The sequence below is a fragment of the Ictalurus punctatus genome, chromosome 9, assembly GCF_001660625.3.
Source record: "Ictalurus punctatus breed USDA103 chromosome 9, Coco_2.0, whole genome shotgun sequence".
Classification (NCBI taxonomy): Eukaryota; Metazoa; Chordata; class Actinopteri; order Siluriformes; family Ictaluridae; genus Ictalurus; species Ictalurus punctatus.
In genome coordinates, this window is record NC_030424.2 from 31,082,269 (window position 1) to 31,101,822 (window position 19,554).

At 40.1% G+C, this 19,554-nt stretch overlaps 1 long non-coding RNA gene across 1 annotated transcript; it reads left to right on the forward strand.

The window, feature by feature from the left end:
• Positions 1 to 7,362: 7,362 nt before the first annotated feature.
• LOC108269689 (uncharacterized) lies at positions 7,363 to 18,999 on the forward strand. The gene is made up of 4 exons (XR_001813522.3): positions 7,363 to 7,455; positions 7,550 to 7,605; positions 17,385 to 17,455; positions 17,718 to 18,999. It is a non-coding gene; the product is annotated as an uncharacterized LOC108269689 (long non-coding RNA).
• Positions 19,000 to 19,554: the final 555 nt, after the last annotated feature.

Sequence of the window (19,554 nt, forward strand, 5' to 3'; positions counted from 1 at the left end):
CTGGCATTAAAGCCCACCACTAGGGAAAGATCAGCAGCATTGTGGGATTAGATGTTAAACCAGATGCACACATTTCTCCCCTCACCATGCTGGAGCTCGGCCTGCCCAAATATGCTGACAAGTTAGAGGAGATGTGCGTCGTCCAGAGTATTCTCTGGAAAAAAAAGTTTTAGAAAAGATGAAGAATGAGTGGACAGAGCTTCAGTTTGGCTTCACACAATACAGAGACATGGGTGTTGTCTCGGCAGTGGATGACATTCAGGTGTTGTTGGACGCTCACATCATTAAGACAAAAACAATAAAGGGTTTTCCATTCATCAAACCCACTGCAGCAGAGTGCAAGGAATGGGAGGAGACGCTCTTGCAGGTGCAGGACATTTTGGATGCCATGCTGAAGTGTCAGTCCTCTTGGCTCTACCTGGAGCCCATCTTCAGCCCAGAAGACATGGGGGAAAATCAAGCCCATGCATTTGTTAGAAAATCAAGGCGACGCATTTGTGAGAAAATCAAGGCGACGCATTTGTGAGAAAATCGCTTTCTGTTTGTTTGAGAGTCGAGTTTTCCTTTGCAAAGCAGATTGTGTTTGTTTGCAAAATGCTATATTTATTCTTTTTATTTTTGGCACAAATTTAACTCCATACATATCGCTTGTGTTTGGAGCAGCTCTCCTCACAGCACCACTATGACTACGGCATGCGAGCCGTCAAATCGGTCCTGACCACAGCGGGGAACCTGAAACTGAAGTTCCCACAGGAGGATGAGAGCGTGCTGCTGCTCAGAGCACTGATGGACGTCAACATGGCCAAATTCCTTGCCCAGGACATCTCTCTCTCTCTCTTCCAGGGTATGATATCAGATCTCTTTCCTAGCGTGGTGTTGCCAAAGCCTGATTATGAATTACTGCTAAAAGCTGTGTATGAAAACATAATCAAACTCAGACTGCAGCCTGTTCTCTGGTTCATCAGCAAGATCATACAAGTGTATGAGATGATGCTGGTGAGGCATGGTTTTATGATTGTTGGTGAACCACTTGGAGGGAAAACCTCTGCATATAAAGTTTTAGCAGGAGCTCTGAGAATCCTGTATGAGGGAGGTCTGTGTGAGGGTGTTTGCAGTTGATTTCTGTATCATTAACCCAAAGGCCATCACCATGGGTCAGCTGTACACTGTTTCGAACCAGTGAGTCACGAGTGGTCAGATGGTGTCTTGGCCACAGCATTCCGGGAGCAGGCTCAGTCAACAGCTGAAGACTGCTAGTGGATCTTATTTGACGTACCAGTTGATGACGTATGGATTGAAAACATGAACACCGTACTCGATGACAACAAAAAGTTGTGTCTGATGAGTGCTGAGATTATCCAGATGAGTCCTTAGATGAGTCTGATCTTTGAGCGAGTCGACCTGGAGCAGGCCTCATCGGCTGCTGTCAGCAGGTGTGGCATGATCTACATGGAGCCCCATCAACTAGGCTGGACTCCCTTCAGAGACTCTTACATGAACACACTCCCAGTCTGTCACCAGAACACCATGAACTGATGCGGAGCTCTTTGATTGGCTGGTGCAGATGTGTTTGGACTTCAGCACCCATAATTGCCGTTTCCTAGTGCAAACAGAAAGCTCATCACCTCCATCACTGACTGGCACTTCGGATTTGGACATGAACAGGACCTGTGCTGAGATCCGAGACCTTTGCTCACTCACATGGAGCATCACCTGCAGGAGTTTAACAGTATGAGCACAGCCCCTATGAGCCTCGTCATGTTCCAGTTCACCATTGAGCACATCTCCTGCATCTGCCATGTGCTGAAGCAGGATAACGGTTTCTTGTTCCTCCTGGTCATCGAAGGATCTGGCAGCTGCAGTGCCACCACCTTCATCAGCCAGTACGAGCTCTTCTAAATTGAGCTCACCAAGAACTGTGACAGAGCCAAGTGGAGGGATGACCCAAAGCGTGTGATGACCAAGGCTGGGGTGAAGGGGAGAAAGACCACCTTTCTCTAAGGGGATATACAGATGAAAGATGAGATGTTTGTGAAGGATGTGAACATGCTTCTAAACACCAGAGATGTGCCCAACATGTTCACACAGGATCTGAGCACTGAAATCGTCAGGGTCAAAGAGAACTTGCATATTGTCCTGGCAATGATTTGCATTACGATTAGCCTGATTGGCAACTATGAACTATGAACTATGGCATATTCTTCATGACACAGCGGATTAGAGAACGTTCACACTGAAGATTCTAGAACCTTCAAACTGAGGAATGTGCTGTCGAGAAAACCAGCATGACAGAGAACCGCTCTAGTACCCCTGAGTGTGGTTTTTAACCCTCACAAGCTCACACACACACACACACACATTCCTAACACATTGTTAATTATTATTTTGTTTTTACATGTGCTATCATCCCTGGATCTGACTGTAACTTGGAAAGCGTCAGAGCATGCCTGTGTGTGTGTGTGTGTGTGTGTGTGTGTGTGTGTATGTGTGTGTGATTTCCATACCATCCCTCTATTATTAATGACTGACCTGCAGCCACGTGGATTTGAATAGCGAGCGATAGAGGGATGAAAAGGCGAACTGAGGGATCCGATAAACGTTGCCGTGGATCAGATTAAAGCGGTTGATAATAAACTTTCAAGGAAACAGACGTGAGAAAGACACACACACACACACACACACACACACACACACACACACACACACACATGCAGAGTTAATTTATTCCCATAGTTTATGTGTTATCTATCGATTAAAGCTCAGTTAACACAGATACCCTTCTTCCTTGTTTTTAGAGGAAAAAGTCCATTAAATAGTTTAGATAAAAATAGCAGATATTAGGATCATAAATGAGAAAGTATTATATCATTAGAATTATACTAGAATTATATTGCAGTGAAACTCAGTAACGTATCATTTCAGTATCAGTATCCCTAGTATTATTTAGCATTTTACTGCACTTTTGTGCTAATGTCCTGTTTTAGCTCTTGTTATTGGTCAGAGAACAGAATTATGGGATTGCACTCTTTTACTATCCATAAAAATTTCACCTACACAGTGAATAAACACTGTGAATAGAAGCTGTGTGTGTACATTAAAAAAACCTCCAGTCATGTGACAGAATGATGAAGGGAATAAAATAAAGTGAACTGGACATGAGTTGCATTTTTGTATAACCACAGTGACACCTAGCAGCTCTGAGAGGAACAGCAACTCAGTACTGCTCTCAGCCAATCAGGACACACTGTATTGCTCTCAGCCAATCAGAACACACTGTATTGCTCTCAGCCAATCAGAATATACTGTACTGCTCTCAGCCAATCAGAACATAACGTACTGCTCTCAGCCAATCAGAACACACTCTACTGCTCTCAGCCAATCAGAACACACAAATAAGTAGTCATTTTTATTTATTGATTGATTTGTTTGTTTATTTATTTATAACTGGTACAGTTTCAACTCCCACTCTTGTATTTTATTAGGTTCTTTTTATATACTTATCTAAATGGAATTAAATTAGTAATTCATTAAAAATTCAATTATAAAAAAATCACATTCTATTCAGTTCATTCTGTTAATTAGACGCATTTTAAATGAATTTTTAAAATCTAATTCTATTTACGTAAACAAACGTTTTATAAACAGACAAATAAACAAACAATTCTGTCAGCGTATAAAGATTAATTCACATTCCATCTTTCTGTCTCTGTCTCTATCTTTCCATCTGTCTGTCTCTGTCTCTCTTGTTGTCTTTCTCTCTGTCTCACTTTTTGTCTCTCTGTCTCTTTATATCTTTCACTGTTTCTCTGTCTGTCTGCCTGTCTGTTTCTATGTCTGACTCCCTCATTGTCTCTCCATCTGTCTTTCTGTCTGTTCATCTCTCTCTTGCTCTCTCTCTCTCTCTCTCTCTCTCACACACACACACACACACACACACACACACACACACACTTTTTGACTCTGTCTGCTTTATTGTTTTTCTTTGGTCCCTCTGTCAGTTTTTTTTCTGTGTGTGTGTGTCTCTCTCTCTCTCTCTCTCTCTCTCTCTCTCTCTCTCTCTCTCCACATGTCTTCCTCTCCCAGAGGATTAGCGTCTGAGTGTAACTCATACTGTACCGGCTCCTGAGACGCTCTCACCCCCACGCCCGCACATAAATACACTATTATTGTGTGCTTAAGGGAGATTAGCCACCCATGTGTGTGTGTGTGTGTGTGTGTGTGTGTGTGTGTGTGTGTGTGTGTGTGTGTGTGTGAAATGGAGTTTAATGCCACGCTTATCTGAATTCCTGCGCTCTTTAATGTGTGTGTGTGTGTGTCTGGGATTGGGGGGTGGGGTTGGGGATTGTGGTTCTTGAGGAAATTGTGAGTTGAGTTGCAGTTAAAGCCGTTCTTTGTAAAATCAGAGCGAGAGCAGAGTGAGCTGGCGCACGCAGACGAGACTCGGCTTTACACTATCGCTTTACGCTCTGCTTCGTACTCAAACACACGCCGCTTTTTCAGACTAAAACGCTGTACACACTGTGCGCAGGCCTAAGTGCACCGCCGGCATGTCGCTACTCTCACACACCCCAAGCCAAACTCACTTTACAGCAAAAAAACATGTTATCATTTCTCTTTTGGTATTTCTGAATGAAAGATGTTCATGTTCATGCTAACTGCTAGCTGGATGTGGGGGAAGGGCCATGATATTATTGGTTAACGTCTTTTTTCTTTTATCGTAAACTTTATGTCGCTTCTGAGGTTTAAAAAATCAGTGCAAACAATATTTATTGTTAGTTAGTTCAGTTTTCTTTCTTATAATGTATATACAGTAGTACGTTACTTTTAAAAATATATATAGTTGGCAATTTAGTTGTGTTGGTCTTCATTGTTCTAATTAATGTTTATTTATCACATTATTTGTTTGTTTGTTTGTTTGTTTGTTTAGTTAGTTATATAGTGTATTTTTATTATGCAAATGTATGAGTCTGTGTATTTTTTTATTCATTTTTTAATAGAACATATTTATTCTCTCTGTTTCTTTCTCTCTGTCGTTCTGTCTCTGTCTCTCTCTTTCTCTCTCTCTCGTTCTGTCTCTCTCTTTCTCTCTCTCTTTCGCTCTCTCTCTCTGTCTCTCTCTCTTTCTCTCTCTCTCGTTCTGTCTCTGTCTCTCTCTTTCTCTCTCTCTGTCTCTCTCTCTGTCTCTGTCTCTCTCTCTGTCTCTCTCTTTCTCTCTCTCTTTCGCTCTCTCTCTCTGTCTCTCTCTCTTTCTCTCTCTCTCGTTCTGTCTCTGTCTCTCTCTTTCTCTCTCTCTGTCTCTCTCTCTTTCTCTCTCTCTCATTCTGTCTCTGTCTTTCTCTTTCTCTCTCTCTGTCTCTCTCTTTCTCTCTCTCTTTCTCTCTCTCTCTCTTTGTCTCTGTCTCTCTCTCTTTCTCTCTCTCTCATTCTGTCTCTCTTTCTTTCTCTCTCTCTGTCTCTCTCTCTGTCTCTCTCTATCTCTCTCTCTGTCTCTCTCTCTCTCTCTCTGTCTCTCTCTGTCTCTCTCTCTGTCTCTCTCTCTCTGTCTCTGTCTCTCTCTCTTTCTCTCTCTCTCGTTCTGTCTCTGTCTGTCTGTCTCTCTCTCTCTCTCTGTCTCTCTCTCTTTCTCTATCTCTGTCTCTGTCTCTCTCTCTTTCTCTCTCTCTCTCGTCCTGTCTCTGTCTCTCTCTTTCTCTCTCTATTTCTCTCTGTTATTCTGTCTTTGTCTATCTCTCTCTCTGTTCCTTTGTATGTTTCTCTCTCTGTCTCTCTTTGTGTCCATCTCTCTGTCCTTTTCAATCTTTCTCTCTTTTCGTCTGTCTCTTTCTGTCATCTCTTTGTTGATCAAGCTGCCTTTTTCTGTCTTCTGTTGCCTCTCTGACTATTTTTTGTCATTATATAAATCATAACTAATAGTAGAACTATTTCAGATTTCTATACACGTAGGCTCATTAGTTCTTCCAAAGTCAGTCACAGTTTCCCTTTGACCCTTGACCTTTATCCCTCGTCTTTTATTTTATTTCTTTTTTTTTCCCGGATTGGAAAGTTTCACTTGGAGTATCTGTAATTTCCTCTTGCTCTTTACAGCAGCGTGCCGACTTTTACTAATGCTTCCTGCGCTCGAGCAGTTTGGCCCAGAGTCAGAACACACACACACACACACACACACACACACACACACACACACACACACACACACACACACACACACATGTTGATTGATGGGGTGATGATGAGTGGCAGGATAATCTGAATATTTAGTTAAGGCCATCCGGATGCCGTTACCTTTACCTGCAGGCGAGAAAGAGATGATGGAGAGGAATGAAGTGAACTTTTCTTTGGTTCATTGTGTGTGTGTGTGTGTGTGTGTGTGTGTGTGTGTGTGTGTGTGTGTGTGTGTGTGTGTGTGTGTGTGTGAGTGTGTGTGTGTGTGTGTGTGTGTGTGTGTGTGTGTGTTTTAGCCACAGTAAATCTTTATAACTCAATAACACGCTCAGTTAGATCTATACAGCCATGTAGAAAGTCACATGAATTTCACGTGTGATCAGTCACATGATTCACGTGTGAAATTAGACTTTTCACATTGTTCACACGTTTTGCACATTCGCCTCACGCCTCCAGGGTCTGGGGTTCGATTCCCAGTGGGGCCCTGTGTGTGTGGAGTTTGCATGTTCTCCCCGTGCTGTGGGGGTTTCCTCCCCCAGTCCAAACACATGCGTGGACGATGGTAGGCTGATTGGCGTGTCTAAAGTGTCCGTAGTGTATGAATGGGTGTGTGAGTGTGTGTGTGATTGTGCCCTGCGATGGACTGGCACCCTGTCCAGCGTGTACCCCGCCTTGTTCCCCATGCTTCCTGGGATAGACTCCAGGTTCCCCCGTGACCCTGAAAAGGAGTAAGCAATTGAAGATGAATGGATGGATTATTCGTATATTTTCGCAACATATATTTTCACATGATGCACACTTGAATGTTTTACATGTGATTCCTTTATTTTGGCATTTTTTCTTTACACATGAATCATTTATTTAGTAAAGAAATGCATTAAATAAAGAATAAACAACACCTAAATAAAAAAAATAGCTGCAAAATGAACTGATATAGCCAATGAATCGATGCATTTTCATAAGCAATGGCTAGTTTTATTTTAATAATTTTCCACAGAAAGTCGTTATTTATTACATTATTAAGCACTTCCTGTCATTCAAACACATTCTGAATAAATTGCGACGATTTTCAGAGGTTATTTCTTGGCTTCTCAATTCAAATCCCAGAACGACTCTTCGGATGTATGAGTCGACTCCCATCGTTCACCATAAAGATCGGCGGCAAAGAACCGAGTCAAAGAATCGACTCGCTCGCGAAGGATTCTCATCCCGAATTTCCTCCTTGCCAAAGAGAGGGAAGATGGCTGTTGTAAGAAAGATCTCGGTTCACACTGATTATTGGTGTTATTTTTGGTCTGTTAGTCTCTCTTCTCACTTCTGAAACAATCACAGCATTAATTTATGTAGTTAATAGCTGTGTTTTAACAGATATTTTTATCGTTGCTAGAGCCTGGAAAATTACCTCAACGCCCAAGCTAACGGCTAGCTGAAACCGTCAACAAGGTATTTATGTGTTGGTAAAATGCACTTTATCAGCATTAAATCAGTGATTGAATCATTTTTTAAAAAATAATAATCTTCTTAAGTTTACTGAGTACACATTTCCCATTTTATAGTTTTAAAAATCCTCTCAGAAATCCTTTCAGGTTAGCTCGTGACAGTTAGCTGTTCTGTTCACTGAAGACTGCTGTGGAGAAACAGTAGGTTTTATTTATTTTAATATTTATTTTCAATGAAATAACCACAGCTTCATTTCATTCAGTGACTCTTTTTCTAAACTGAGTAGCTTCTAGGTGTCAGTGTTGCTACCTCTTTTCAGAGTAAAGTAGCTAATGGAAATGTAGCTAGAAGTCAGTGACAGTATGGGCTAATTTGCATATTCATTGATCGGCATGTTCATTTGCATATCAAAACCTGTTTCATGAAGAAGGAAGATTTTCTAAATCCAGAGTAAATAGAGTTTTATAAGAACAGCAAACGATATAAACTATTGTGATTGGTGATTAGTTGACGGGATCAGTGGTGATCTGTGATTAGTCGCAGGATCGTAAGGAACAATAGTGATCAATGATTGGCTCTTGTTGCCAAAAATATATTTGGTAAATATGAGCGAAAAAGGTTGTGTCTTTCTTTTTTAACCTTTTGATCTTTTGTTTAAAAAAAAATTCACAAAAATACTCTGCTCTCATGGATATCAAACAATTACAAACACACACAGGTTTATCCAAAAAATATCTTTGTTAAAAATAGGTGTGCAACAATTATTAGCACCCTTATGAATTCATATGCGAAAACTATATTTGAAGTATATTCCCACTGATATTTTACATTTTTAGTACACCTGGGTGACTAGGAACAGGAAATTGTTCAATCATGACTTCCTGTTTCACAGGGGTATAAATATGAGGTAACACATAGGTCATATTCCCTTAGTCATTCATAACAATGGGTAAGAGCGAGGAATACAGCAGTGATGTGCGGCAAAAGGTTGTTGAGCTTCACACAATGGGACGTGTCTATAAGAAAATAGCACAAGCATTGAAAATGCCCATTTACCACCATCAGGGCAATAATTAAGAAGTTCCAGTCAACTGGAAATGTTATGAATGGACCTGGAATTGGACGCGTGTCTATATCGTCTCAACGCACTGTGAAGAGGACGGTTCGAGTGGATAAAACATCTCCAGTGATCACAGCTGGAGAACTGCAGAAGTTAGTTGTGTCTTGGGGTCAGAAATTCTCCAAAACTACAATCTGAAGTCACCGACATCACCACACGCTGTTTGGAAGGGGTTCAAGAAAAAAGCCTCTACTCTCATCCAAAAACAAACTCGAGCGTCTTCAGTGTGCAGACACTACTGGAACTTCAAATGGGATCGGGTTCTACGGTCAGATGAAACCAGAATAGAGCGTTTTGGTAATAAACACAGAGGTGGTTTTGGAGCACACAGAGAGGTAGCCATATGGAAAAGTACCTCATGCCCACGGTTAAATATGGAGGAGGATCTTTAATGTTTTGGGGCTGTTTTTCTACCAGAGGACCTGGACATTTTGTTGGGATACATGGCATCATGGACTCCATCAAATATCAACAGATATTAAATGAAAACCTGACTGCCTCTGCCAGAAAGCTTCAAAGGGGCCGTGGTTGGATCTTCCAGCAGGACAGTGATCCAAAACATCATCAACATCAACACAGAAATGGCTTACTGACCACAAAATCAAGGTCCTGCCATGACCATCCCAGTCCCCTGACCTGAACCCCATAGAACACCTGTGGGGTGAACTGAAGAGGAGAGTCCACCAGTGTGGACCTGAAATGTGAAGGATCTGGAGAGGTTCTGTATGGAGGAACGCTCGCAGATCCCTCACCATGTGTTCTCCAACCTCATCAGTGTTATAGGAGAAGACTCAGAGCTGTTATCTTGGCAAAGGGAGCTAGCACAAAGTACTGACTAAAAGGGTGCCAATAATTGTTGCACACCTATATTTAACAAAGATTTTTTTTTTTTTAATTAACCTGTGTTTTGAGTAGTTTTGTGAATTTTTTTTTTTTTTTTTTTTTTTTTTTTTTTTTAAACAAAAGGTTAGATAATATTACACAGCCTTCTTAGCTCATATTTACCAAGGGTGCCAATAGGTGCTCAGTGCTTTGAGAAGCTGTTTTTAAAGGCGATTAAATGGCGCTTTATAAAATAAAGTTTATTATTATTATTAATATTAGTGGAGTGCACTGTGTGTGTGTGTGTGTCACTAAAGGGGTCAAAAATGGCACCAAATTTAGTGAAAAAGTCTAAGCAACTAACTAAACAACACTACTAGCTATTACACCTTTCTCACTGAATTAGGTTAGCTAACGTTACCATGGTTATGACCAGTCTAATATGCCTATATCATTTTTAAAATATTTTATTTCTAAAGTTATTAAAGCAATAGTTTGACCAAAACAGAAATCTTACCCCAGATGTAGTCGATCATCCAGGACTTATTTACTGTCTGAAGGTCACTCTTTTAGTTTTGTACTGTAGCTACGAGGCTAATGTAGCTAACAAATGTAAACTTATAGCCTCCAGTTTAGCACTGTGTGTAAACTTTGTTCATAAAAAGTATTTAAAAATTAAATATACAAATCAATTATGAAATATATTCTCATCTGAATCACTTCTAGAGTACCATCTCAACCTTTTGATCTTTAGGCCACGCCCCTTACCCAAGTCTGAGTGCCATCAAAAATATATATACACATGTGCAGAGGAAGAAAGCGAGAACTCCACATAGTCCATGCTAAACTGGAGGCCATATGCTTCCCTGACTTGTTAGCTATATTAGCCTTTAGCGGCAGTGAAAATCTAAACACAGATGATTATAAATGACTGGAAAACTGAACTGAGGCTTATTTTTTTAATTCTTACCAAACACACAGGCATCAGTTCAGTTCAGGATTTCTTTTCTTTCTTTAATCAGTGAAAGTAAAGACAGCATTTCCCCTTTGAGCTGGTCGCGTTCCAGACTCGGCTCGGACTAAACCCTCTCCGCTTTCATTCCAGAGAAACACTTAAAAGGTCATCAGTGAGATCGGATTGTGCTGAGCGAACAGATTTTAACGGTTTAAAAAAAAATCCTTCTTTCCAACACGGATATAATTTGTCTTTAGGGCTGCGCTGATAATCAGATACACCATGCATACTGATATTTCTCACTTATTCGTTAGTGAGTGCATCGTTTATCTTTAGTTTAACTTTTTTTTTAAAACCAAACTATTCTGCTTTCGATAACTTGGCTGAGATTTTAGTTTTTTATTTTCTTGTATAAACGTTAAAAAAATACATGTCTGTGCGGGGCAAAAGTATGTGAACCTTCGCTTTCAGTATGTGGTGTGAGCCCCTTGTGCAGTAATAACTGCAGATAAACGTTTGGGGTAAGTGTTGATCAGTCCTGCACATCGGCTTGGAGTTTTATCCCGTTCCTCAGAACAGAACAGCTTCGACTATGGGATGTTGGTGGGTTTCCTCACATGAACTGCTCGCTTCAGGTCCTTCCACAACATTTCTACTGGATTAAGGTCAGGACTTTGACTCGGCCGTTCCAAAACATGAACTTAATTCTTCTTTAAGCGTTCTTTAATAGAACGACTCGTGTGTTTAGGATCGTTGTCTTGCTGCATGACCCACTTTCTCTTCAGATTCAGTTCATGGACAGATGTCCTGACATTTTCCTTTAGAATTTGATGGTATCATTCAGAATTCATTGTTCCATCAGTGCTGGCGAGTCGTCGTGGTCCGGATGCAGCAAAACAGGTCCAAACCATGACACTACCACCACCATGTTTCATAGATGGGATAAGGTTCTTATGCTGGAATGCAGTGTTTTCCTTTCTCCAAACATAACGCTTCACATTTAAACCAAAAACTTATATTTTGTTTATGTCAACAAACCATTTTCCATTAGTCTTCTGGCTTTTTCACGTGATCTTTCACAAACTGCAGAAGTGCAGCAAAGTTCTTTTCGGAGAGTCGTGGCTTTCTCCTTGTAGTCCTGCCATACACACCCTAGTTGTTCAGTGTTCTCTTGATGGTGGACTCATGAACATTAACATTAGCCAATGTGAGAGAGGTCTTTAGTTACTTAGAAGTTACCCTGGGTTCCTTTGTGACCTCGTGGACTACTACACGTCTTGCTCTTGGAGTGATCTTTGTTAGTCAACCACTTCTGGGGAGTTTCCTCCATTTGTATACAATCTGTCTGACTGTGGACTAGTGGAGTCCAAACTCTTTAGAGATGTTATTGTGACCTTTTCCAACCTCATGAGCATCAACAACTTTTTTTTTTTTTTTTTTTTTTCCTTGAAGCCCTCAGAAATCTCCTTTGTTTACACTTCCACAAACGTTTTGTGAAGATCAGACTCTGATAGATCCCTGTTCTTTAAATAAAACGGCCCTCACTCACACCTGATCGTTATCCCGTTGATTGAAAACACTTGACTCTAATTTCACCTTCAAATTAAACTGCTAATCCTAGAGGTGCACATACTTTTGCCACTCACGGATATGAAATTTGAAATAATTTTCCTCAATAAATAAATGACCAGGTGTAATTTTTTTTGTCTCATTTGTTTAATTGGGTTGTCTTTATATATAGAAATGTATCAAATATATAGAAAATTCTAAAGGGTTCGCAAACTTTCAAGCACCACTGTAAGTGACTATTTGTTTCCCGGATGTTCCACAACATTAAATTTAATTATAAACGGATAAAAAAAGGTATATGTTGTTCATTAATGAAGTTAATAGTGTCATTATTAGCTCATTTCTGCGGTATTAAGAGGAATAAAACACTTCAGCTGTAGTAACAGTATCTCCGCTTCATCACAACACCCCTTGTTGATTATTTTCCTACAAAAACACAACATTTACCATTTTGCCATTTACATGCAGTCTTTGATTCCTACCTTGTCATATCAGACACAAATATCAGTTTGGTGATTTTTATTTAATTTGTTCCTGTATTTAAAGCCATATTGTGTAAGAATTTAAAAAAAAAAAAACAATCCTGTAATAACTCTCCGTTAGAGCTGTCCGTTTTTAAATCTGATTAGTGAGCTAGCAAGTTAGCCAAGCTAAACCAGTGCAGTGTTTTAGCGACAAAACTATAACGCCATCATCTACAATGTAAAACTTCACTGCGACTGTTACATGATGTTACAAATCTCAAAAAAGTTTTATCTTTCCTGAGAAAGTTTTGCGCTTTTAAATCTTTATACACTGAAATTTATTTGAAAGGATTTCAAAGGGAGAGAAACTTCCAGAATGAAAACTTGTGAAAAAAGTGGATTTATTTCTGTTCGGACTGTATACGTGTGGACAAATGCATACATACATATTTATCGTGAAATTATTGTGATCTCTGAAACCGGGGGGGAAGGGGGCTGGGGGGGGGTGTATCTTCACGAATAATCAGTAAAATGTTATTTGGATTGGCGTTTAATAACCGGTGACTTTTTAAACACAGTCAGGGAACAATGAACTCTCTCAGGTTGGGCTGTATAGGTCAGATTAACCCTAGTTGTGACCTTTGACCCATAAATCCAAACAGCACTTAACCGGCGTGAGTATTATGGGATGCTGATGATGTCTGAATGAGGCTGTGTGATGAGTGATGAATGACTAATAATAGTGTCACTGGAGAGAAGTGTGAGAGCGCCCTCTAGTGCATGAGAGAAGAACTGGTGAGTATGTCAGCGCTGTGAGACGTTCCAGAATCATCTATGTGAACGTTCTTCCTCAGTACAAAGGTTCTAGAATCCCTAATGTTCTAGAGCAGTGGTTCCCAAACTTTTCCAGGGCAAGGCCCCCCAAGTGTCATTAACATGTGACTGAAGCCCCCCTTTTGCAAGATGCCTTTAAAACACATTAAAAATACAGACTTCTGAATATATCCCCCTTTTTTTTATTAATAATTACATCTTGCATCTTTACATTACATTACATTAGGACTTGATTGTGTGTGTGTGTGTGTGTGTGTGTGTGTGTCTGAGAGTGAGAAAGAGAAAACATACTAGTGGGAGGGATGGGCTTGGTGGCTCCGACCAAATTGTTGAGGCCCCCCGGGCGCCCCCTGGCGGCCCCTACTTTGAAAACCACTGTTCTAGAGTACTGACTGGTGATGCCTTTATTCCAAACCTTCTTTCCTCTTACGTCAAACATTCGGCTAATAATCACAAAAAATACCACAGCAACATGGCAACGATTCCAGTTTTAAAGAACAACACGTCATACTTTTTTTTAACCATTTATAGTTGCTTTTAATGTCTGTGAAACAAGTTAGCTCCTGTTCTCACTTGCTCTACAGCAGCTATAAACATGTGTTCCCTCCCCAACCCTCTCTTTATTCTCTCTCTCGAAATTAATAAGACAAAAAATTCATCTTCTGTCCTGAAGGTGGATCCAGAATTTTTACATCTTTTTGTTCCTTGCATATCTAGTTAATACTTGCTGTTAATTTTTTTTTCCTAAATATTACATACAGTGCAAAACCACTAAACAATATGTAGAATAAGGGTGCATATAAATCTAACAATAATAATAGTAATAATAATAATGTTTGGTGTTTTTTTTCCATTTAAATTTTTATTTGTTAAGCAGTAAAAACCCTTTATTTGAACTTTGGTTTCAGAATATTAGACCTAGAAATTAACTAAAGCTAAAAATTCACTAATAAATAATACTTAAATTCATTCATAAAACTATGGAAGCTCTAAGTGGCCATTCATTATTATTATTATTATTATTATTATTATTATTATTATTTATTTTTTCTTGTTATCTTGTGCTCATGACTGAATTTTCTCATGATCTCGACATAACAAAAAGCTGTTTTCTCACTACTTGTGAATGTGACTGGTGTTGCCTGAACATTGACATCTTCGCCATCATAAATGTAATAATTGCCCGCTGTAGAGATGGACTTTATATCCGTATTAAGAGAGAGGGGTGTCCCCTTCTCAAGTGTCGGACATTAATGCGGAAGTCTCTGGGATTGCGCTAAGCTTTTGCAGCCTCCAAAAATTTATGTCAAATACACTGAAAAATTAAGGTGTGATCATGAGAAAACAACTTTTATGTCATGTCAATATCATGAGAAAACAAAGTAATAATAATAATAATAATGCATGGCTGCTTAGGGCTTCCGTATAAAACCAATTAATGCCATGTAAAATACTCCAGTTAGATTAAATAAAATACATACGCAGTATATTAAAAATAAATAAATAAATAATGAGTAAATGCAATAAAAAATAAATTAAACATCTTTATTTGTTATCAAAAATATTATAAATAAAAATAATAGTCCAACCTGAACAAATCAGTACTATACCATGGTTTCCTGTATTTTATTTGTTTTCATTATTTCCTGTTTATTATTAATGGTTTAATTTTTTTTTTTAAATGAAAGGTTTGTTGTACATGTTAGTATATTCCCAGTGGAACAATAATTATTACTATAACATCAGATTTTACTTTACTATTAACCACTAAATTATAATATTTTAGAATTTAATAGAAATGGAAATTGTCCTTCAAGAGAACTAAAAGCAATAGAACTGCTCTACCACTAGATGGTGATATGATCACACACTCCAACACAGACTTATTAGAGTCTATGTGATGGTCTTTCCTCTGTCACCATGGCAACTAAAACACAATCTCTGACACTTTGTAGCATCAGAGAACAATCGGAGCAATCAGTGGGATCTGCTTTTAGTTTCCTCAAGTGAAGAACAGTAGTATTAATTCACAGATGATTCATCTGGTGATTTAAAAAAAAAAAAAAAAAGTGTATGACAAGTGACGTTTGAGGATGATGTAGTTTTGTGGTACGAGGATACAAGGATGATTGTGTGATACGTGAGGTAGGTAATGGTGATGCTGCCCGATCGGATTTAATTCACTACAGTGTACATGTTTACAACTAGAGATGGCAACAATCCGGTACCCAGGATCAGTATCGGGCCGATACCAGCAAATACCAGTGGATCAGCTATTGGGAGAGGGAAGAATGGCACAGTCTGACAAATTGGTGCATACCAAAATGGCGTAGACAATGGTGGTAAACTAGGCTGTAGATTACCAGCCAGTCCTAATCTCAGCGCCTGAGATTTTCTTCCGGCAACAGTCTGTCCCACTTGAGCATGTCTCTCCTCATGGCTGTTAAATGTGGGATTGTTACCCTGTAAATGTGGGTTTCTTTCTGTGTTGATGTGGTTCCGTTACCGCGTTGCTTTGGATCTGTTACAACATCAATTTGGGTCTGTTATCCTGTCAATCTGGGTGTGTTACCCGGTCAAGGTGGGTCTCTTGCCCTGTTAGTGTGGGTCTGTTACCTCTGGGGGCAGCTGTTTTACACTCTCACTCTAGGGAAGATCCCACAAAGCAACCTGAAAGCGGTGCCTCTCAGGTATATGAGATGAGTAGCCAAAACTGGTAAGATTTATGGCAAGTTTTAAGAAGTTCCTAAACAGTAGAGTCAGGAGGATATTTTGTGCAAAGATTGCCATGTATGTATATGTATATGTATAAGATTGCCAATAAACTAAAAACACAACTAAAAACCAAGAGAAATAACAGATGCATGCGTGTTTTATAGTGGTGTAAAGAGGCTGGAGACGCACCCCATACTCTGGAGTGTTTTCCTGTCACTTTCCATGTCATCTCATGGGAACAGTTCTGCTTATTGCCATGAACCTGCCTCTGGTCATGATAGAAGCAGGAAAGTGTACACTTAGGTGTAATCCCTTCTTCCAGTAGTCTCTAACTCTTGGCAGTTTCAGAAGTGTCATATGAATCATAATTCAGTTCAATTCAGTTTTATTTGTATAGCGCTTTTTACAATAGACGTTGTCTCAAAGCAGCTTTACAGAAATATCAACACGGTATACAGATATTAAAGGTGCGAATTTATCCCAACTGAGCAAGCCACTGAGTGGCGACGGTGGCAAGGAAAAACTCCCTAAGATGTTTTAAGAGGAAGAAACCTTGAGAGGAACCCGACTCAGAAGGGAACCCGTCCTCATCTGGGGAACAACAGATGGTGTGAAAAAGTTCATTATGGATTTATATGAAGTCTGTATGGCGTTAGGAGCAGCCGTAGTCCCAGAAGTCTGGAATTGGAGTAGATTAGAGCTCCATCCAGAGGCAGGACATCCGAAACGGATCATAAAGGCCACATACACCAGGAATGTGTCAAGCTTCAGCTTTTCCCAAACAAACTTCTTCCTCTTAGCATGCTCCTTTTCTGCATTCATACTGGTGTTGTGACAGATCATCCTGACAGCTCTGTCACTAAAAAACTCTGAAATTTTGTGCAGGAAAGTATGTTACACCCACAAAACCCTGTAATCCAGGGGCTCTTTTTTGGGAAAAAGTATGGAAGCTACTGGGCAGTGTCTGTCACCTCAGGTCCATTCCACCCAGCTCCTGGTTCCTCTGGGGCATGAGGTGTTGTGTCTCCATGTTCCCTTTCTGCTCCACTGTCTCTTCCTCTTCCTCTCCTGGTCAGGGGGACTGGTATGGAGGAAAGATATGGTGTGGCCCTCTGTCTCCTCTGCTGGCACTCCGGACCCTCCTGGACACATCCTTCAGCCTCAGTGTCTTCGGGAAGAACGTTTATGGGGACTGGGGGCATCTCCTCTCTCATCCTCTTGACTACAATAAAAATGGAAGAAGATATACATATAAATGTGTCCAAATTTCTTTTTGCTCCTTTCATGCTTTTATTTATTGTAGGACATCCAGACACAAGAACAGCTTCTGACATCAGGCGATTGTCCACTAATTGCCAAATGGGACACTTCATGGTGAATATACCAATGTGCTTTTATTTATTTATATATATATATATATATATATATATATATATATATATATATATACATTCATTCCATTTACGTTTGCATATAACTATATCTGTATATAACATCTGTAAATAGGCATTCATACTTTCTATTGTGTATTTTTCTCTGTTTTATTATTTATATTTTGTTTTATTGCCTATATTTTTATTATTGCATTTATTTATTTATTTTTTTGGCATGTCTGTACTTTATTCTGTACTGGAAGGTCCTGTCACCAAGACAAATTAGTGTTGTGTCAACAGACACTTGGCAATAAGCATAACAGCTGTTCCTGTTTGGCTCAGAGGAACAAACTGCATGGGTTTCCTTGACAAATCAATGCTGCAGAATGTGATGGAATAATCATGATGGAACCGCATTCACTACGGATCATCTGAACATCCAGCTGACACAACTATGATACCACTTTACGGGACTTTTTAAAGCATACAGCTTGGATTCAAAAGTTATTAAACATTTAAAACAACAGATATTTTTAGCCACAGACGGCAGTTTTGGTCTTTGAGGGTTAATGGATGCCTTCAGTGTCACAAACAAACTTCCCTGATCACCTGGACTGTGAAGCAGAGAGAGGGGTAATCAAAAGACTGACCAGTTCTGAAACAAGATGAACTTGTACCAGGATGATGGAAAGAGAAGAGTATGGAGAAGGAAAGGAAGGGCTCATGATCTAAAGCATACCACATCATCTGTCAAACCTGGTGGAGGAAGTGTTATGGCGTGGGGATGTACGGCTGCCAGTGGAACTCTCTCACTGGTGTTTATTGATGATGTGACTGCTGATAGAAGGAGCAGGATGGATTCTGAAGTGTATAGAGCTATAGTTTCTGCTCAGATTCAGTCAAATGCTGCAAAACTGATAGATCAGCGCTTCACAGTACGGATGGATTATGACCCAAAACATACCGGGAAAGCAACCCAAGAGCTTCTTAAGGCAAAGAAATTAAATGTTCTTAAATGTCTGATGACCTCAACCTTACTTACTGAAGACAAAACTGAAGACAGAAAGACCCACAAGCAAGCAGCAACTGAAGGCCTGGTAAAGTATCTCAAGGGAGGAAACTCAGTATTTGGTGATGTCCATGGGTTCCAGACTTCAGGCAGTCATTGACTGCAAATGATTTGCATCTAAGTATTAAAAATAATCCTAATATTTATTATTGTTCGTTTGTCCAATTACTTTTGAGCCTGTGAAAATGGAGGGGCTCTGTAAAAAAAAAAATGGCTGTAATTCCTAATATTTTTTGTTAAACCCCTTGAATTAAAGCTGAAAGTCTACACTTCAATCACATTTTGTTTGTTTCATTTCAAATCCATTGTATGGTGTACGGAGTGTGGCGACTCAAGGCTGCGGCGGGATGAACACAGACACGCAGGAGGCAGATTAGGTGCAAAAAGAGTGATGTTTTATTTTGAATCCATGAGGGAAGAGGAATGGTGCAGGTGTGATGGCTCTGTCTGAAGGTGAAGTCGGGCGCTGTCTTCCCAGCATGGGGAGAGGCGATCTGGCTGGAGCTGGCTCGAAGCGGGACCCAGGGAGTGCGGTGCTGACTGTGGGTAATGGCCAAAGGTGCAGCTGGTCCACGGAGTGTCTTCTTCTGCACTGGCTTCTTCTCCGTCAACGTCTGGAATGTACGCAGACAGAAGCATCAGTATAAACGTGCATGGAGATGTGTCTCACCTATCTGTGCTGCCGCTGCCCTTTTATATCCTCCCGATGTCTGCTGGATGGTGAGTAGCTTCCGCTCCATTCATTGGCCGCCAGCCATGTGTGTTTCTGCCGCCCCGCCTTGCAGCCATGTGCTTTCAAGCTGTCCAAAACACCCGCGGTACTGAATGGACAGCTCGCTTCAGCACCTCGAGTGTTTTGGACAGCTTGAAGTCAGCAGCAGTCGTCCGAGGAGCGTATCACTTTTTGCGGGCATGGGCTGCATGCTTGCCGTCACAGCTTTTCAAAAATTAATTATTTTGTTTATTTGATGTAATTGAATAGGTTAATATGCTTTAATGTTCAAAAAACACATTATTTGTCACATATTGTA